This window comes from Camellia sinensis, unplaced genomic scaffold (assembly GCF_055761805.1).
Source record: "Camellia sinensis isolate YWXY unplaced genomic scaffold, ASM5576180v1 Unanchor3, whole genome shotgun sequence".
NCBI classification, from domain to species: Eukaryota; Viridiplantae; Streptophyta; class Magnoliopsida; order Ericales; family Theaceae; genus Camellia; species Camellia sinensis.
In genome coordinates this window covers 16,498,538-16,520,260 of record NW_028129178.1, presented here as the reverse complement: position 1 = coordinate 16,520,260, position 21,723 = coordinate 16,498,538, and positions in this window count along the sequence as shown.

The window sequence follows — 21,723 nt, the reverse complement described above, 5'->3', positions numbered from 1 at the left end:
CGGCCCTATGGTGTCATGCACCAAACGGGCTCCGAGTCCGGAGACTTTGTTTAGCCAATTGTGATATCCACGAAAGGCGCTCCGAATCCGGAGACTTTAATCGGCCCTAAGGTGTCATGCACCAAAGGGGGCTCCGAATCCGGAGACTTTGTTCGTCCCTAAGGTGTGATGCACCAAAGGGGGCTCCGAATCCGGAGACATTGCTTGGCCAATCGTGATATCCACGAAGGGCGCTCCGAATCCGGAGACTTTAATCGGCCCTAAGGTGTCATGCACCAAAGCGGGGTCTGAATCCGGAGACTTTGTTCGGCCCAACGGTGTCATGCACCAATGGGGGATCCGAATCCAGAGACTTTGATTGGCCAATCGTGATATCCACGAAGAGCGCTCCGAATCCGGAGATTTTAATCGGCCCTAAGGTGTCATACACCAAAGGGGCCTCTGAATCCGGAGACTTTGTTCGGCCCTAAGGTGTCATGCCCCAAAGGGGGCTCTGAATCAGGAGACTTTGTTTGGCCAATCGTGATATCCCCGAAGGGCACTTCGAATCCGGAGACTTTAATCGGCCCTAAGGTGTCATGCACCAAAAGGGGCTCCGAATCCGGAGACTTTTTTCGACCCTAAGGTGTCATGCACCAAACGGGGCTCCGAATCCGGAGACTTTGTTTGCCCGATCGTTATATCCACGAAGTGCGCTCCGAATCCGGACACTTTAATCCGCCGTAAGGTGTCATGCACCAAAGAGGGCTCCGAATCCGGATACTTTGTTCGGCCCGAAGGGGTCATTCACCGAAGGGGACTCCGAATCCGGAGAATTTGTTTGGCCAATCGTGATATCCCTGAACGGCGCTCCGAATCCGGGGACTTTAATCGGCGCTAAGGTTCGATGCACCAAAGGGTGCTCCGAATCCGGAGACTTTGTTCGGCCCTAAGGTGTCATGCCCCAAAGGGGGCTCCGAATCCGGAGACTTTGTTTGACCAGTCGTGATATCCACGAAGGGCGCTTCGAACCCGGAGACTTTAATCGGCCCTATGGTGTCATGCACCAAAAGGGGCTCCCAGTCTGGAGACTTTGGTTGGCCAATCGTGATATCCACGAAGGGCGCTCCGAATCCAGAGACTTTAATCGGCCCTAAGGTGTCATGCACCAAAGGGGGCTCCGAATCCGGAGACTTTGTTCGTCCCTAAGGTGTCATGCACCAAAGGGGGCTCCGAATCCGGAGACTTTGCTGGGCCAATCGTGATATCCACGAAGGGCGCTCCGTATTCGGAGACTTTAACCGGCCCTAAGGTGTCATGCACCAAAGGGGGCTCCGAATCCGGAGACTTTATTCGGCCCTACGGTGTCATGCACCAAAGGGGGATCCGAATCCAGAGACTTTGTTTGGCCAATCGTGATATCCACGAAGAGCGCTCCGAATCTGGAGATTTTAATCGGCCCTAAGGTGTCATGCACCAAAGGGGGCTCCGAATCCGGGGACTTTGTTTGGCCAATCGTGATATCCCCGAAGGGCGGCCCGAATCCGGAGACTTTAATCGGCCCTAAGGTGTCATGCACCAAAGGGGGCTCCGAATTCGGAGACTTTGTTCGGCCCTAAGGTGTCATGCCCCAAAGAGGGCTCCGAATCCGGAGACTTTGTTCGGCCCTAAGATGTCATGCACCAAAGGGGGCTCCGGATCCGGAGACTTTGTTCGGCCCTAAGTTGTCATGCACCAAAGGGGTCTCCGAATCCGGAGACTTTGTTTGGCCAATCGTGATATCCACGAAGGGCGCTTCGAATCCGAAGACTTTAATCGGGCCTATGGTGTCATGCACCAAAGGGGGCTCCGAGTCGGGAGACTTTGTTTGGCCAATCGTGATATCCACGAAGGGCGCTTCGAATCCGGAGACTTTAATCGGCCCTATGGTGTCATGCACCAAAGGGGGCTCCGAGTCCGGAGACTTTGTTTGGCCAATCGTGATATTCACGAAGGGCGCTCCGAATCCGGAGACTTTAATCGGCCCTAAGGTGTCATTCACCAAAGGGTGCCCCGAATCCGGAGACTTTGTTCGTCCCTTAGGTGAGATGCACCAAAGGGGGCTCCGAATCCGGAGACTTTGCTTGGCCAATCGTGATATCCACAAAGGGCGCTCCGAATCCGGAGACCTTAATCGGCCCTAAGGTGTCATGCACCAAAGGGGGCTCCGAATCCGGAGACTTTGTTTGGCCAATCGTGATATCCACGAAGGGCGCTTCGAATCCGGAGACTTTAATCGGCCCTATGGTGTCATGCACCAAAGGGGGCTCCGAGTCCGGAGAATTTGTTTGGCCAATCGTGATATCCACGATGGGCGCTCCGAATCCGGAGACTTTAATCGGCCCTAAGGTGTCATGCACCAAAGGGTGCCCCGAATCCGGAGACTTTGTTCGTCCCTTAGGTGAGATGCACCAAAGGCGGCTCCGCATCCGGGGACTTTGCTTGGCCAATCGTGATATCCACAAAGGGCGCTCCGAATCCGGAGACCTTAATCGGCCCTAAGGTGTCATGCACCAAAAGGGGCTCCGAATCCGGAGACTTTCTTCGGCCCTAAGGTGTCATGCACCAAAGGGGGCTCCGAATCCGGAGACTTTGTTCAGCCCTACGGTGTCACCAGAGGGGGATCCGACTCCAGAGACTTTGTTTGACCAATCGTGATATCCACGAAGAGCGCTCCGAATCCGGAGATTTTAATCGGCCCTAAGGTGTCATACACCAAAGGGGCCTCTGAATCCGGAGACTTTGTTCGGCCCTAAGGTGTCATGCACCAAAGGGGGCTCCGAATCTGAAGATTTTGTTTGGCCAATCGTGATATCCACGAAGCGCGCTCCGAATCCGGAGACTTTAATCGGCCCTAAGGTGTCATGCACCAAAACGGGCTCCGAATCCGGAGACTTTCTTCGGCCCTAAGGTGTCATGCACCAAAGGGGGCTCCGAATCCGGAGACTTTGTTTGGCCAATCGTTATATCCACGAATGGCGCTCCGAATCCGGAGATTTTAATCGGCCCTAAGGTGTCATGCACCGAAGGGGAGTCCGAATCCGGAGACTTTGTTCGGCCCTAAGGTGTCATTCACCAAATAGGGCTCCGAATCTAGAGACTTTGTTCGGCTCGAAGGGGTCATGCACCGAAGGGGAGTCCGAATCCGGAGACTTTGTTCGGCCCTAAGGTGTCATGCACCAAAGGGGCCTCCGAATCCGGAGACTTTTGTTTTTTTTTGGGTAAGTAAATCCGGAGTCTTTGTTTGGCCAATCGTGATATCCACGAACGGCGCTCCGAATCCGGAGGCTTTAATCGGTCCTAAGGTTTGATGCACCAAAGGGGGCTCCGAATTCGGAGAATTTCTTCAACCCTAAGGTGTCAAGCACCAAAGGGGACTCCGAATCCGGAGACTTTGTTTGGTCAATCGTTATATCCACGTAGTGCACTCTGAATCCGGAGACTTTAATCGGTCCTAAGGTGTCATGCACCAAAGAGGGCTCCGAATCCGGAGACTTTGTTCGGCCCTAAGGTGTCATGCACCAAAGGGGCTCCGAATCCGGAGATTTTGTTTGGCCAATCGTGATATCCACGAAGGGCGCTCCGAATCCGGAGACTTTAATCGGCCCTAAGGTGTCATGCACCAAAGGGGCTCCGAATCCGGAGACTTTGTTCGGCCCTAAGGTGTCATGCACCAAAGGGGTTCCGAATCCGGAGACTTTGTTTCGCCAATCGTGATATCCACGAAGGGCGCTCCGAATCCGGAGACTTTAATCGGCCCTAATGTATCATGCACCAAAGGGGCTCCGAATCCGGACACTTTGTTCGGCTTGAAGGTGTCATGCACCGAAGGGGACTCCGAATCCGGAGACTTTGTTTGGCCAATCGTGATATCCACGAACGGCACTCCGAATCCGAAGACTTTAATCGGCCCTAAGGTTTGATGCACTAAAGGGGGCTCCGAATCCGGGGACTTTCTTCGGCCCTAAGGTGTCATGCACCAAATGGGGCTCCGAATCCGGAGACTTTGTTTGGCCAATCGTGATATCCACGAAGGGCGCTTCGAATCCGGAGACTTTAATCGGCACTATGGTGTCATGCACCAAAGGGGGCTCCGAATCCGGAGACTTTGTTCGTCCCTAAGGTGTGATGCACCAAAGGGGCTCCGAATCTGGAGACTTTGTTTGGCCAGTCGTGATATCCACGACGGGCGCTCCGAATCCGCAGACTTTAATCGGCCCTAAGGTGTCATGCACCAAAGGGGCTCCGAATTCGAAGACTTTGTTCGGCCCTAAGGTGTCATGCACCAAAGGGGCTCCAAATCTAGAGATTTTGTTTTGCCAATCGTGATATCCACGAAGGGCGCTCCGAATCCGGTGACTTTAATCGGCCCTAATGTATCATGCACCAAAGGGGCTCCGAATCCGGAGACTTTATTCGGCCCGAAGGTGTCATGCACCGCAGGGGACTCCGAATCCGGAGACTTTGTTTGGCCAATCGTGATATCCACGAACGGCACTCTGAATCCGGAGACTTTAATCGGCCCTAAGGTTTAATGCACCAAAGGGCGCTCCAAATCCGGAGACTTTCTTCGGCCCTAAGGTGTCATGAACCAAAGAGGGCTCCGAATCCGGAGACTTTGTTTGGCCAATCGTGATATCCACGAAGGGCGCTTCGAATCCGGAGACTTTAATCGGCCCTATGGTGTCATGCACCAAAGGGGGCTCCGAGTCCGGAGACTTTGTTTGGCCAATCGTGATATCCACGAAGGGCGCTCCGAATCCAGAGACTTTAATCGGCCCTAAGGTGTCATGCACCGAAGGGGGCTCCGAATCCGGAGACTTTGTTCGTCCCTAAGGTGTGATGCACCAAAGGGGGCTCCGAATTCGGAGACTTTGCTTGGCCAATCGGGATATCCATGAAGGGCACTCCGAATCCGGAGGCTTTGTTCGGCCCTAAGGTGTCATGCACCAAAGGGGGCTCCGAATCCGGAGACTTTGTTTGGCCAATCGTGATATCCCCGAAGGGCACTCCGAATCCGGAGACTTTAATCGGCCCTAAGGTGTCATGCACCAAAAGGGGCTCCGAATCCGGAGACTTTTTTCGACCCTAAGATGTCATGCACCAAACGGGGCTCCGAATCCGGATACTTTGTTTGGCCGATCGTTATATCCACGAAGTGCGCTCCGAATCCGGAGACTTTAATCCGCCGTAAGGGGTCATGCACCAAAGGGGGCTCCGAATCCGGAGACTTTGTTCGGCCCGAAGGGGTCATGCACCGAAGGGGACTCCGAATCCGGAGAATTTGTTTGGCCAATCGTGATATCCATGAACGGCACTCCGAATCCGGGGACTTTAATCGGCGCTAAGGATTGATGCACCAAAGGGGGCTCCGAATCCGGAGACTTTGTTCGGCCCTAAGGTGTCATGTACCAAAGGGGGCTCCGAATCCGGAGACTTTGTTTGACCAATCGTGATATCCACGAAGGGCGCTTCGAACCCGGAGACTTTAATCGACCCTATGGTGTCATGCACCAAAAGGGGCTCCCAGTCCGGAGACTTTGTTTGGCCAATCGTGATATCCACGAAGGGCGCTCTGAATCCGGAGACTTTAATCGGCCCTAAGGTGTCATGCACCAAAGGGGGCTCCGAATCCGCAGACTTTGTTCGTCCCTACGGTGTCATGCACCAAAGGGGGCTCCGAATCCCGAGACTTTGCTTGGCCAATCGTGATATCCACGAAGGGCGCTCCGAATTCGGAGACTTTAATCGGCCCTAAGGTGTCATGCACCAAAGGGGCTCTGAATCTGGAGACTTTGCTCGGCCCTACGGTGTCATGCACCAAAGGGGGATCCGAATCCAGAGACTTTGTTTGGCCAATCGTGATATCCACGAAGAGCGCTCCGAATCTGGAGATTTTAATCCGCCCTAAGGTGTCATATACCAAAGTGGCCTCTGAATCCGCAGACTTTGTTCGACCCTAAGGTGTCATGCACCAAAGGGGGCTCCGAATCCGGAGACTTTGTTTGGCCAATCGTGATATCCCCGAAGGGCGCTCCGAATCCGGAGACTTTAATCGGCCCTAAGGTGTCAAACACCAAAGGGGGCTCCGAATCCGGAGACTTTGTTCGGCCCTAAGGTGTCATGCCCCATGGCGGGCTCCGAATCCGGAGACTTTGTTCGGCCCTAAGATGTCATGCACCAAAGGGGCCTCCGAATCCGGAGACTTTGTTCGGCCCTAAGTTGTCATGCACCAAAGGGGGCTCCGAATCCGGAGACTTTGTTTGGCCAATCGTGATATCCACGATGGGCGCTTCGAATCCGGAGAGTTTAATCGGCCCTATGGTGTCATGCACCAAAGGGTGCCCCGAATCCGGAGACTTTGTTCGTCCCTTAGGTGAGATGCACCAAAGGGGCTCCGAATCCGGAGACTTTGCTTGGCCAATCGTGATATCCACAAAGGGCGCTCCGAATCCGGAGACCTTAATCGGCCCTAAGGTGTCATGCACCAAAGGGGGCTCCGAATCCGGAGACTTTGTTTGGCCAATCGTGACATCCACGAAGGGCGCTTCGAATCCGGAGACTTTAATCGGCCCTACGGTGTCATGCACCAAAGGGGGTTCCGAGTCCGGAGACTTTGTTTGGCCAATCGTGATATCCACGAAGGGCGCTCCGAATCCGGAGACTTTAATCGGCCCTAAGGTGTCATGCACCAAAGGGTGCCCCGAATCCGGAGACTTTGTTCGTCCCTTAGGTGAGATGCACCAAAGGGGGCTCCGAATCCGGGGACTTTGCTTGGCCAATCGTGATATCCACAAAGGGCGCTCCGAATCCGGAGACCTTAATCGGCCCTAAGGTGTCATACACCAAAGGGGGCTCCGAATCCGGAGACTTTGTTTGGCCAATCATGATATCCACGAAGGGCGCTTCGAATCCGGAGACTTTAATTGGCCCTATGGTGTCATGCACCAAAGGGGGTTCCGAGTCCGGAGACTTTGTTTGGCCAATCGTGATATCCACGAAGGGCGGTCCGAATCCGGGGACTTTATTCGGCCCTAAGGTGTCATGCACCAAAGGGTGCCCCGAATCCGGAGACTTTGTTCGTCCCTTAGGTGAGATGCACCAAAGGCGGCTCCGAATCCGGGGACTTTGCTTGGCCAATCGTGATATCCACAAAGGGCGCTCCGAATCCGGAGACCTTAATCGGCCCTAAGGTGTCATGCACCAAAAGGGGCTCCGAATCCGGAGGCTTTCTTCGGCCCTAAGGTGTCATGCACCAAAGGGGGCTCCGAATCCGGAGACTTTGTTCAGTCCTACTGTGTCACCAGAGGGGGATCCGACTCCAGAGACTTTGTCTGACCAATCGTGATATCCACGAAGAGCGCTCCGAATCCGGAGATTTTAATCGGCCCTAAGGTGTCATACACCAAAGGGGCCTCTGAATCCGGAGACTTTGTTCGGCCCTAAGGTGTCATGCACCAAAGGGGGCTCCAAATCCGGAAATTTTGTTTGGCCAATCGTGATATCCGCGAAGGGGGCTCCGAATCCGGAGACTTTAATCGGCCCTAAGGTGTCATGCACCAAAACGGGCTCCGAATCCGGAGTCTTTCTTCGGCCCTAAGGTGTCATGCACCAAAGGGGGCTTCGAATCCGGAGACTTTGTTTGGCCAATCGTTATATCCACGAAGGGCGCTCTGAATCCGGAGATTTTAATCGGCCCTAAGGTGTCATGCACCAAAGAAGGCTCCGAATCTGGAGACTTTGTTCGGCCCGAAGGGGTCATGCACCGAAGGGGAGTCCGAATCCGGAGACTTTGTTCGGCCCTAAGGTGTCATGCACCAAAGGGGCCTCCGAATCCGGAGACTTTTGTTTTTTTTTGGGTAAGTAAATCCGGAGTCTTTGTTTGGCCAATCGTGATATCCACGAAGGGCGCTCCGAATCCGGAGATTTTAATGGGCCCGAAGGTGACATGCACCAAAGGGGCCTCCGAATCCGGAGACTTTTTTTTTTTTTTTGGGTAAGTAAATCCGGAGTCTTTGTTTGGCCAATCGTGATATCCACGAAGGGCGCTCCGAATCCGGAGATTTTAATCGGCCCTAAGGTGTCATACACCAAAGGGGCCTCTGAATCCGGAGACTTTGTTCGGCCCTAAGGTGCCATGCACCAAAGGGGGCTCCAAATCCGGAGATTTTGTTTGGCCAATCGTGATATCCGCGAAGGGAGCTCCGAATCCGGAGACTTTAATCGGCCCTAAGGTGTCATGCACCAAAACGGGCTCCGAATCCGGAGTCTTTTTTCGGCCCTAAGGTGTCATTCACCAAAGGGGGCTTCGAATCCGGAGACTTTGTTTGGCCAATCGTTATATCCACGAAGGGCGCTCCGAATCCGGAGATTTTAATCGGCCCTAAGGTGTCATGCACCAAAGAGGGCTCCGAATCTGGAGACTTTGTTCGGCCCGAAGGGGTCATGCACCGAAGGGGAGTCCGAATCCGGAGACTTTGTTCGGCCCTAAGGTGTCATGCACCAAAGGGGCCTCCGAATCCGGAGACTTTTGTTTTTTTTTGGGTAAGTAAATCCGGAGTCTTTGTTTGGCCAATCGTGATATCCACGAAGGGCGCTCCGAATCCGGAGATTTTAATGGGCCCGAAGGTGTCATGCACCAAAGGGGCCTTCGAATCCGGAGACTTTTTTTTTTTTTTTGGGTAAGTAAATCCGGAGTCTTTGTTTGGCCAATCGTGATATCAACGAAGGGCGCTCCGAATCCGGAGACTTTAATCGGCCCTAAGGTGTCATGCACCAAAGGGGGCTCTGAATCCGGAGACTTTGTTCTGCCCTACGGTGTCATGCACCAAAGGGGGATCCGAATCCAGAGACTTTGTTTTGCCAATCGTGATATCCACGAAGAGCGCTCCGAATCCGGAGATTTTAATCGGCCCTAAGGTGTCATACACCAAAGGGGCCTCTGAATCCGGAGACTTTGTTCGGCCCTAAGGTGTCATCCACCAAAGGGGGCTCCGAATCCGGAGACTTTGTTTGGCCAATCGTGATATCCCCGAAGGGCGCTCCGAATCCGGAGACTTTAATCGGCCCTAAGGTGTCTTGCACCAAAGGGGGCTCCGAATCCGGAGACTTTGTTTGGCCCTAAGGTGTCATGCACCAAAGGGGGCTCCGAATCCGGAGACTTTGTTTGGCCAATCGTTATATCCACGAAGTGCGCTCCGAATCCGGAGAATTTAATCGGCCCTAAGGTGTCATTCACCAAAGAGGGCTCCGAATCCGGAGACTCTGTTCGGCCCGAAAGTGTCATGCACCGAAAGGGACTCCGAATCCGGAGACTTTGTTTGGCCAATCGTGATATCCACGAACGGCGCTCCGAATCCGGAGACTTTTATCGGTCCTAAGGTTTGATGCACCAAAGGGGGCTTCGAATCCGGAGACTTTCTTCGGCCCTAAGGTGTCATGCACCAAAGGGGGCTCCGAATCCGGAGATTTTGTTTGGCCAATCGTTATATCCACGTAGTGCGCTCCGAATCCGGAGACTTTGTTTGGCCAATCGTGATATCCCCGAAGAGCGCTCCGAATCCGGAGACTTTAATCGGCCCTAAGGTGTCTTGCACCAAAGGGGGCTCCGAATCCGGAGACTTTGTTCGGCCCTAAGGTGTCATGCACCAAAGGGCGCTCCGAATCCGGAGACTTTGTTTGGCCAATCGTTATATCCACGAAGTGCGCTCCGAATCCGGAGAATTTAATCGGCCCTAAGTTTTCATTCACCAAAGAGGGCTCCGAATCCAGAGACTTTGTTCGGCCCGAAGGTGTCATGCACCGAAAGGGACTTCGAATCCGGAGACTTTGTTTGTCCAATCGTGATATCCACGAACGGCGCTCCGAATCCGGAGACTTTAATCGGTCCTAAGGTTTGATGCACCAAAGGGGGCTTCGAATCCGGAGACTTTCTTCGGCCCTAAGGTGTCATGCACCAAAGGGGGCTCCGAATCCGGAGATTTTGTTTGGCCAATCGTTATATCCACGTAGTGCGCTCCGAATCCGGAGACTTTAATCGGTCCTAAGGTGTCATGCACCAAAGAGGGCTCCGAATCTAGAGACTTTGTCCGGCCCTAAGGTATAATGCACGAAAGGGGGCTCCGAATCCGGAGACTTTGTTTGGCCAGTCGTTACATCCACAAAGTGCGCTCCGAATTCGGAGACTTTGTTCGGCCCTAAGGTGTCTTGCACCAAATAGGGCTCCGACTCCGGAGACTTTGTTTGGCCAATCGTGATATCCCCGAAGGGCGCTCCGAATCCGGAGATTTTAATCGGCCCTAAGATGCCATGCACCAGAGGGGCTCCGAATCTGGAAACTTTATTCGGCCCTAAGGGGTCTTGCACAAAAGGGGGCTCTGAATTTGGAGACTTTGTTTGGCCAATCGTGATATCCACGGAGGGCGGTTCGAATCCAGAGACTTTAATCGGCCCTAAGGTGTCATGCACCAAAGGGGGCTCCGAGTCCGGAAACTTTCTTTGGCCAATCGTGATATCCACGAAGGGCGCTCTGAATCCAGAGACATTAATCGGCCTTAAGGTGTCATGCACCAAAGGGGGCTCCGAATCCGGAGACTTTGTTCGGCCCTAAGGTGTCGTGCACCAAAGGGGGCTCCAAATCCGGAGACTTTGTTTGGCCCTAAGGTGTCATGTACCAAAGGGGGCTCCGAATCCAGAGACTTTCTTCGGCCCTAAGGTGTCATGCACCAAAGGGGCTCCGAATCCAGAGACTTTGTTTAGCCAATCGTGATATCAATGAAGGGCGCTCCGAATTCGGAGACTTTAATCAGCCCTAACGTATCATGCACCAAAGGGGCTCCGAATCCGGAGACTTTGTTCGGCCCGAAGGTGTCATGCACCAAAGGGGCTCCGAATCCAGAGTCTTTGTTTTGCCAATCGTGATATCCACGAAGGGCGCTCCGAATCCGGAGACTTTAATCGGCCCTAACGTATCATGCACCAAAGGGGCTCCGAATCCGGAGACTTTGTTCGGCCCGAAGGTGTCATGCACCGAAGGAGACTCGGAATCCGAAGACTTTGTTTGGCCAATTGTGATATCCACGAACGATGCTCCGGATCCGGAGACTTTAATCGCTCCTAAGGTTTGATGCACCAAAGGGGGCTCCGAATCCGGAGACTTTCTTCGGCCCTAAGGTGTCATGCACCAATGGGGGCTCCGAATCCGGAGACTTTGTTTGGCCAATCGTTATATCCACGTACTGCGCTCCGAATCCGGAGACTTTAATCGGTCCTAAGGTGTCATCCACCAAAGAGGGCTCCGAATCCGGAGACTTTGTTCGGCCCTGAGGTGTCCTGCACCAAAGGGGCTCCGAATCCGGAGACCTTGTTTGGCCAATCGTGATATCCACGAAGGGCGCTCCGAATCTGGAGATTTTAATCGGCCCTAAGGTGTCAAGCACCAAAGGGGGCTCTGAATCCGGAGACTTTGTTCGGCCTTGAGGTGTCATGCACCAAAGGGGCTCCGAATGCAGAGACTTTGTTTGGCCAATCGTGATATCCACGAAGGGCGCACCGAATCCGGAGACTTTAATCGGCCCTAAGGTGTCATGCACCAAAGGGGTTCCGCATCCGGAGACATTGTTCGTCCGTAAGGTGTCATGTACCAAAGTGGGCTCCGAATCCGGAGACTTTGTTTGGCCAATCGTGATATCAATGAAGGGCGCCCCGAATCCGGAGACTTTAATCGGCCCTAAGATGTCACGCACCAAACGGGGCTCCGAATCCGGAGACTTTGTTTGGCCAATCGGGATATCCACGAAGGCGCTTCGAATCCGGAGACTTTAATCGGCCCTGTGGGGTCATGCACCAAAGGGGCTCCGAGTCCGGAGACTTTAATCGGCCGTAAGGTGTCATGCACCAAAGGGGGCTCCGAATCCGGACACTTTGTTCGACCCTAAGGTGTCATGCACCAAAGGGGGCTCCGAATCCGGAAACTTTGCTTGGCCAATCGTGATATCCACGAAGGGCGCTCCGAATCCGGAGACTTTAATCGGCCCTAAGGTGTCATGCATCAAAGGGGGCTCTGAATCCGGAGACTTTGTTCGGCCCTACGGTGTCATGCACCAAAGGGGGATCTGAATCCAGAGACTTTGTTTGGCCAATCGTGATATCCATGAAGGGTGCTCCGAATTCGGAGACTTTAATCGGCCCTAAGGTGTCATGCACCAATGGGGGCTCCGAATCCGGAGACTTTGTTCGTCCCTAAGGTGTCATGCACCAAAGGGGGCTTCGAATCCGGAGACTTTGTTTGGCCAATCGTGATATCAAAGAAGGGCGCTCTGAATCCGAAGACTTTAATCGTCCCTAAGATGTCATGCACCAAACTGGGATCCGAATCCGGACACTTTCTTCGGCCCTAAGGTGTCACGCACCAAAGGGGGCTCCGAATCCGGATACTTTGTTTGGCCAATCGTGATATCCACGAAGGGCGCTTCGAATTCGGAGACTTTAATCGGACCTATGGTGTCATGCACCAAAGGGGCCTCCGAGTCCGGAGAATTTGTTTGGCCAATCGTGATATCCACGAAGGGCGCTCCGAATCCGGAGACTTTAATCGGCCCTAAGGTGTTATGCACCAAAGGTGGCTCCGAATCCGGAGACTTTGCTTGCCCAATCGTGATATCCGCGAAGGGCGCTCCGAATCCGGAGACTTTAATCGGCCCTAAGATGTCATGCACCAAATGGGGCTCTGAATCCGGAGACTTTGTTCGGCCCTACGGTGTTATGCCCCAAAGGGGGCTCCGAATCCAGAGACTTTGTTTGGCCAATCGTGATATCCACGAAGGGCGCTCCGAATCTGGAGGTTTTAATCGGCCCTAAGGTGTCATACACCAAAGGGGCTCTGAATCCGGAGAATTTGTTCGGCCCGAAGGTGTCATGCACCGAAGGGGACTCCGAATCCGGAAACTTTGTTTGGCCAATCGTGATATCCACGAACGGCGCACCGAATCCGGAGACTTTAATCGGCACTAAGGTTTGATGCACCAAAGGAGGCTCCGAATCCGGAGAATTTCTTCAGCCCTAAGGTGTCATGCACCAAAGGGGGCTCCGACTCCGGAGACTTTGTTTGGCCAATCGTTATATCCACGTAGTGCGCTCCGAATCCGGAGACTTTAATCGGTCCTAAGGTGTCATGCACCAAAGAGGGCTCCGAATCCGGAGACTTTGTTCGGCCCTAAGGTGTCATGCACCAAAGGGGGCTCCGAATCCGGAGACTTTGTTTGGCCAATCATGATATCCCCGAAGGGCGCTCCGAATCCGGAGACTTTAATCGGCCCTAAGGTGTCATGCACCAAAAGGGGCTCCGAATCCGGAGACTTTTTTCGACCCTAAGGTGTCATGCACCAAAGGGGTCTCCGAATCCGGAGACTTTGTTTGGCCGATCGTTATATCCACGACGTGCGTTCCGAATCCGGAGACTTTAATCGGCCGTAAGGGGTCATGCCCCAAAGAGGGCTCCGAATCCGGAGACTTTGTTCGGCCCGAAGGGGTCATGCACCGAAGGGGACTCCGAATCCGGAGACTTTGTTTGGCCAATCGTGATATCCATGAACGGCGCTCCGAATCCGGAGACTTTAATCGGCGCTAAGGTTTGATGCACCAAAGGGGGCTCCGAATCCGGAGACTTTGTTCGGCCCTAAGGTGTCATGCACCAAAGGGGCTCTGAATCTAGAGACTTTGTTTGACCAATCGTGATATCCACAAAGGGGGCTTCGAATCCGGAGACTTTAATCGGCCCTATAGTGTCATGCACCAAAGGGGGCTCCGAGTCCGGAGACTTTATTTGGCCAATCGTGATATCCACGAAGGGCTCTCCGAATCCGGAGACATGAATCGGCCCTAAGGTGTCATGCACCAAAGGGGGCTCCGAATCCGGAGACTTTGTTCGTCCCTAAGGTGTCATGCACGAAAGGGGGCTCCGAATCCGGAGACTTTGCTTGGCCAATCGTGATATCCACGAAGGGCGCTCCGAATACGGAGACTTTAATCGGCCCTAAGGTGTCATGCACCAAAGTGGGCTCTGAATCCGGAGACTTTGTTCGGCCCTACGGTGTCATGCACCAAAGGGGGATCCGAATCCAGAGACTTTGTTTGGCCAATCGTGATATCCACGAAGAGCGCTCCGAATCTGGAGATTGTAATCGGCCCTATGGTGTCATACACCAAAGGGGCCTCTGAATCCGGAGACTTTGTTCGGCCCTAAGGTGTCAGGCACCAAAGGGGGCTCCGAATCTGGAGACTTTGTTTGGCCAGTCGTGATATCCCTGAAGGGCGCTCCGAATCCGGAGACTTTAATCGGCCCTAAGGTGTCGTGCACCAAAGGGGGCTCCGAATACGGAGACTTTGTTCGGCCCTAAGGTGTCATGCACCAAAGGGGCTCCGAATCCGGAGATTTTGTTTGGCCAATCGTGATATTCACGAAGTGCGCTCCGAATCCGGAGACTTTAATCGGCCCTACGGTGTCATGCACCAAAGGGGCTCCGAATCCGAAGACTTTGTTCGGCCCTAAGGTGTCATGCACCAAAGGGGCTCCGAATCTAGAGATTTTGTTTTGCCAATCGTGATATCCACGAAGGGCGCTCCGAATCCGGAGACTTTAATCGGCCCTAATGTATCATGCACCAAAGGGGCTTCGAATCCGGGGAGTTTGTTCGGCCCGAAGGTGTCATGCATCGAAGGGGACTTCGAATCCGGAGACTTTGTTTGGCCAATCGTGATATCCACGAACGGCACTCCGAATCCGGAGACTTTAATCGGCTCTAAGGTTTGATGCAGCAAAGGGCGCTCCGAATCCGGAGACTTTGTTCGTCCCTAAGGTGTCATGCACCAAAATAGGCTCCGAATCCGGAGACATTGTTTGGCCAATCGTGATATCAACGAAGGGCGCTCCGAATTCGGACACTTTAATCGGCCCTAAGATGTCATGCACCAAAGGGGGCTCCGAATCCGGAGACTTTGTTCGGCCCTAAGGTGTCATGCACCAAAGGGGGCTCCGAATCCGGAGACTTTGTTCGGCCAATCGTGATATCCGTGATGGGCGCTTCGAATCCGGAGACTTTAATCGGCCCTATGGTGTCATGCACCAAAGGGGGCTCCGAGTCCGGAGACTTTGTTTGGCCAATCGTGATATCCGCGAAAGGCGCTCCGAATCCGGAGACTTTAATCGGCCCTAAGGTGTCATGCACCAAAGGGGGCTCCGAATCCGGAGACTTTGTTCGTCCCTAAGGTGTGATGCACCAAAGGGGGCTCCGAATCCGGAGACATTGCTTGGCCAATCGTGATATCCACGAAGGGCGCTCCGAATCCGGAGACTTTAATCGGCCCTAAGGTGTCATGCACCAAAGCGGGCTCTGAATCCGGAGACTTTGTTCGGCCCTACGGTGTCATGCACCAAAGGGGGATCCGAATCCAGAGACTTTGTTTGGCCAATTGTGATATCCACGTAGAGAGCTCCGAATCCAGAGATTTTAATCGGCCCTAAGGTGTCATATACCAAAGGGGCCTCTGAATCCAGAGACTTTGTTCGGCCCTAAGGTGTCATGCACCAAATGGGGCTCCGAATCCGGAGACTTTGTGTGGCCAATCAAGATATCCCCGAAGGGCACTCCGAATCCGGAGACTTTAATCGGCCCTAAGGTGTCATGCACCAAAAGGGGCTCCGAATCCGGAGACTTTTTTCGACCCTAAGGTGTCATGCACCAAACGGGGCTCCGAATCCGGAGACTTTGTTTGGCCGATCGTTATATCCACGAAGTGCGCTCCGAATCCGGAGACTTTAATCCGCCGTAAGGTGTCATGCTCCAAAGAGGGCTCCGATTCCGGAGACTTTGTTCGGCCCGAAGGGGTCATGCACCGAAGGGGACTCCAAATCTGGAGAATTTGTTTGGCCAATCGTGATATCCATGAACGGCGCTCCGAATCCGGGGACTTTAATCGGCGCTAAGGTTTGATGCACCAAAGGGGGCTCCGAATCCGGAGACTTTGTTCGGCCCTAAGGTGTCATGCACCAAAGGGGGCTCCGAATCCGGAGACTTTGTTTGACCAGTCGTGATATCCACGAAGGGCGCTTCGAACCAGGAGACTTTAATCGGCCCTATGGTGTCATGCACCAAAAGGGGCTCCCAGTCTGGAGACTTTGTTTGGCCAATCGTGATATCCACGAAGGGCGCTCCGAATCCGGAGACTTTAATCAACCCTAAGGTGCCATGCACCAAAGGGGGCTCCGAATCCGGAGACTTTGTACGTGCCTAAGGTGTCGTGCACCAATGGGGGCTCCGAATCCGGAGACTTTGCTTGGCCAATCGTCCACGAAGGGCGCTCCGTATTCGGAGACTTTAATCGGCCCTAAGGTGTCATGCACCAAAGGGGGCTCTGAATCCGGAGACTTTGTTCGGCCCTACGGTGTCATGCACCAAAGGGGGATCTGAATCCAGAGACTTTGTTTGGCCAATCGTGATATCCATGAAGGGTGCTCCGAATTCGGAGACTTTAATCGGCCCTAAGGTGTCATGCATCAATGGGGGCTCCGAATCCGGAGACTTTGTTCGTCCCTAAGGTGTCATGCACCAAAGGGGGCTCCGAATCCGGAGACTTTGTTTGGCCAATCGTGATATCAACGAAGGGCGCTCTGAATCCGAAGACTTTAATCGTCCCTAAGATGTCATGCACCAAACTGGGATCCGAATCCGGACACTTTCTTCGGCCCTAAGGTGTCATGCACTAAAGGGGGCTCCGAATCCGGATACTTTGTTTGGCCAATCGTGATATCCACGAAGGGCGCTTCGAATTCGGAGACTTTAATCGGACCTATGGTGTCATGCACCAAAGGGGCCTCCGAGTCCGGAGAATTTGTTTGGCCAATCGTGATATCCACGAAGGGCGCTCCGAATCCGGAGACTTTAATCGGCCCTAAGGTGTTATGCACCAAAGGGGGCTCCGAATCCGGAGACTTTGCTGGCCCAATCGTGATATCCACGAAGGGCGCTCCAAATCCGGAGACTTTAATCGGCCCTAAGATGTCATGCACCAAAGGGGGCTCTGAATCCGGAGACTTTGTTCGGCCCTACGGTGTTATGCACCAAAGGGGGCTCCGAATCCAGAGACTTTGTTTGGCCAATCGTGATATCCACGAAGGGCGCTCTGAATCTGGAGGTTTTAATCGGCCCTAAGGTGTCGTACACCAAAGGGGCTCTGAATCCGGAGAATTTGTTCGGCCCGAAGGTGTCATGCACCGAAGGGGACTCCGAATCCGGAGATTTTGTTTGGCCAATCGTGATATCCACGAACGGCGCACCGAATCCGGAGACTTTAATCGGCACTAAGGTTTGATGCACCAAAGGAGGCTCCGAATCCGGAGAATTTCTTCAGCCCTAAGGTGTCATGCACCAAAGGGGCTCCGAATCCATGAGACTTTGTTTGGCCAATCGTTATATCCACGTAGTGCGCTCCGAATCCGGAGACTTTAATCGGTCCTAAGGTGTCATGCACCAAAGAGGGCTCCGAATCCGGGGACTTTGTTCGGCCCTAAGGTGTCATGCACCAAAGGGGGCTCCGAATCCGGAGACTTTGTTTGGCCAATCATGATATCCCCGAAGGGCGCTCCGAATCCGGAGACTATAATCGGCCCTAAGGTGTCATGCACCAAAAGGGGCTCCGAATCCGGAGACTTTTTTCGACCCTAAGGTGTCATGCACCAAAGGGGGATCCGAATCCGGAGACTTTGTTTGGCCGATCGTTATATCCACGACGTGCGTTCCGAATCCGGAGACTTTAATCGGCCGTAAGGTGTCATGCCCCAAAGAGGGCTCCGAATCCGGAGACTTTGTTTGGCCAATCGTGATATCCATGAACGGCGCTCCGAATCCGGAGACTTTAATCGGCGCTAAGGTTTGATGCACCAAAGGGGGCTCCGAATCCGGAGACTTTGTTCGGCCCTAAGGTGTCATGCACCAAAGGGGGCTCTGAATCTAGAGACTTTGTTTGACCAATCGTGATATCCACAAAGGGGGCTTCGAATCCGGAGACTTTAATCGGCCCTATAGTGTCATGCACCATAGGGGGCTCCGAGTCCGGAGACTTTATTTGGCCAATCGTGATATCCACGAAGGGCTCTCCAAATCCGGAGACATGAATCGGCCCTAAGGTGTCATGCACCAAAGGGGGCTCCGAATCCGGAGACTTTGTTCGTCCCTAAGGTGTCATGCACGAAAAGGGGCTCCGAATCCGGAGACTTTGCTTGGCCAATCGTGATATCCACGAAGGGCGCTCTGAATACGGAGACTTTAATCGGCCCTAAGGTGTCATGCACCAAAGTGGGCTCTGAATCCGGAGACTTTGTTCGGCCCTACGGTGTCATGCACCAAAGGGGGATCCGAATCCAGAGACTTTGTTTGGCCAATCGTGATATCCACGAAGAGCGCTCCGAATCCGGAGATTGTAATCGGCCCTATGGTGTCATACACCAAAGGGGCCTCTGAATCCGGAGACTTTGTTCGGCCCTAAGGTGTCATGCACCAAAGGGGGCTCCGAATCCGGAGACTTTGTTTGGCCAGTCTTGATATCCCTGAAGGGCGCTCCGAATTCGGAGACTTTAATCGGCCCTAAGGTGTCGTGCACCAAAGGGGGCTCCGAATACGGAGACTTTGTTCGGCCCTAAGGTGTCATGCACCAAAGGGGGCTCCGAATCCGGAGACTTTGTTTGGCCAATCGTGATATCCACGAAGTGCGCTCCGAATCCGGAGACTTTAATCGGCCCTAAGGTGTCATGCACCAAAGGGGCTCCGAATCCGAAGACTTTGTTCGGCCCTAAGGTGTCATGCACCAAAGGGGCTCCGAATCTAGAGATTTTGTTTTGCCAATCGTGATATCCACGAAGGGCGCTCCGAATCCGGAGACTTTAATCGGCCCTAATGTATCATGCACCAAGGGGCTTCGAATCCGGAGAGTTTGTTCGGCCCGAAGGTGTCATGCACCAAAGGGGACTTCGAATCCGGAGACTTTGTTTGGCCAATCGTGATATCCACGAACGGCACTCCGAATCCGGAGACTTTAATCGGCTCTATGGTTTGATGCACCAAAGGGCGCTCCGAATCCGGAGACTTTGTTCGTCCCTAAGGTGTCATGCACCAAAATGGGCTCCGAATCCGGAGACATTGTTTGGCCAATCGTGATATCAACGAAGGGCGCTCCGAATTCGGACACTTTAATCGGCCCTAAGATGTCATGCACCAAAGGGGGCTCCGAATCCGGAGACTTTGTTCGGCCCTAAGGTGTCATGCACCAAAGGGGGCTCCGAATCCGGAGACTTTGTTCGGCCAATCGTGATATCCACGATGGGCGCTTCGAATCCGGAGACTTTAATCGGCCCTATGGTGTCATGCACCAAAGGGGGCTCCGAGTCCGGAGACTTTGTTTGGCCAATCGTGATATCCACGAAAGGCGCTCCGAATCCGGAGACTTTAATCGGCCCTAAGGTGTCATGCATCAAAGGGGGCTCCGAATCCGGAGACTTTGTTCGTCCCTAAGGTGTGATGCACCAAAGGGGGCTCCGAATCCGGAGACATTGCTTGGCCAATCGTGATATCCACGAAGGGCTCTCCGAATCCGGAGACTTTAATCGGCCCTGAGGTGTCATGCACCAAAGCGGGCTCTGAATCCGGAGACTTTGTTCGGCCCTACGGTGTCATGCACCAAAGGGGGATCCGAATCCAGAGACTTTGTTTGGCCAATCGTGATATCCACGAAGAGTGCTCCGAATCCGGAGATTTTAATCGGCCCTAAGGTGTCATACACCAAAGGGGCCTCTGAATCCGGAGACTTTGTTCGGCCCTAAGGTGTCATGCACCAAAGGGGGCTCCGAATCCGGAGACTTTGTGTGGCCAATCGAGATATCCCCGAAGGGCACTCCGAATCCGGAGACTTTAATCGGCCCTAAGGTGTCATGCACCAAAAGGGCTCCGAATCTGGAGACTTTTTTCGACCCTAAGGTGTCATGCACCAAACGGGGCTCCGAATCCGGAGACTTTCTTTGGCCGATCGTTATATCCACGAAGTGCGCTCCGAATCCGGAGACTTTAATCCGCCGTAAGGTGTCATGCTCCAAAGAGGGCTCCGATTCCGGAGACTTTGTTCGGCCCGAAGGGGTCATGCACCGAAGGGGACTCCAAATCCGGAGAATTTGTTTGGCCAATCGTGATATCCATGAACGGCGCTCCGAATCCGGGGACTTTAATCGGCGCTAAGGTTTGATGCACCAAAGGGGGCTCTGAATCCGGAGACTTTGTTCGGCCCTAAGGTGTCATGCACCAAAGGGGGCTCCAAATCCGGAGACTTTGTTTGACCAGTCGTGATATCCACGAAGGGCGCTTCGAACCCGGAGACTTTAATCGGCCCTATGGTGTCATGCACCAAAAGGGGCTCCCAGTCTGGAGACTTTATTTGGCCAATCGTGATATCCACGAAGGGCGCTCCGAATCCGGAGACTTTAATCAACCCTAAGGTGCCATGCACCAAAGGGGGCTCCGAATCCGGAGACTTTGTTCGTCCCTAAGGTGTCATGCACCAAAGGGGGCTCCGAATCCGGAGACTTTGCTTGGCCAATCGTGATATCCACGAAGGGCGCTCCGTATTCGGAGACTTTAATCGGCCCTAAGGTGTCATGCACCAAAGGGGGCTCTGAATCCGGAGACTTTGTTCGGCCCTACGGTGTCATGCACCAAAGGGGGATCCGAATCCAGAGACTTTGTTTGGCCAATCGTGATATCCACGAAGAGCGCTCCGAATCTGGAGATTTTAATCGGCCCTAAGGTGTCACACACCAAAAGGGCCTCTGAATCCAGAGACTTTGTTCGGCCCTAAGGTGTCATGCACTAAAGGGGGCTCCGAATCCGGAGACTTTGTTTGGCCAATCGTGATGTCCCCGAAGGGCGCTCCAAATCCGGAGACTTTAATCGGCCCTAAGGTGTCATGCACCAAAGGGGGCTCCGAATCCGGAGACTTTGTTCGGCCCTAAGGTGTCATGCCCCAAAGAGGGCTCCGAATCCGGAGACTTGTTCGGCCCTAAGATGTCATCCACCAAAGGGGGCTCCGAATCCGGAGACTTTTTTCGGCCCTAAGTTGTCATGCACCAAAGGGGGCTCCGAATCCGGAGACTTTGTTTGGCCAATCGTGATATCCACGAAGGGCGCTTCGAATCCGGAGACTTTAATCAGCCCTATGGTGTCATGCACCAAAGGGAGCTCCGAGTCCGGAGACTTTGTTTGGCCAATCGTGATATCCACGAAGGGCGCTTCGAATCCGGAGACTTTAATTGGCCCTATGGTGTCATGCACCAAAGGGGGCTCCGAGTCCAGAGACTTTGTTTGGCCAATCGTGATATCCACGAAGGGCGCTCCGAATCCGGAGACTTTAATCGGCCCTAAGGTGTCATGCACCAAAGGGTGCCCCGAATCCGGAGACTTTGTTCGTCCCTTTGGTGAGATGCACCAAAGGGGGCTCTGAATCCGGAGAATTTGCTTGGCCAATCGCGATATCCACAAAGGGCGCTCCGAATCCGGAGACTATAATCGGCCCTAAGGTGTCATGCACCAAAGGGGGCTCCGAATCCGGAGACTTTGTTTGGCCAATCGTGATATCCATGAAGGGCGCTTCGAATCCGGAGACTTTAAT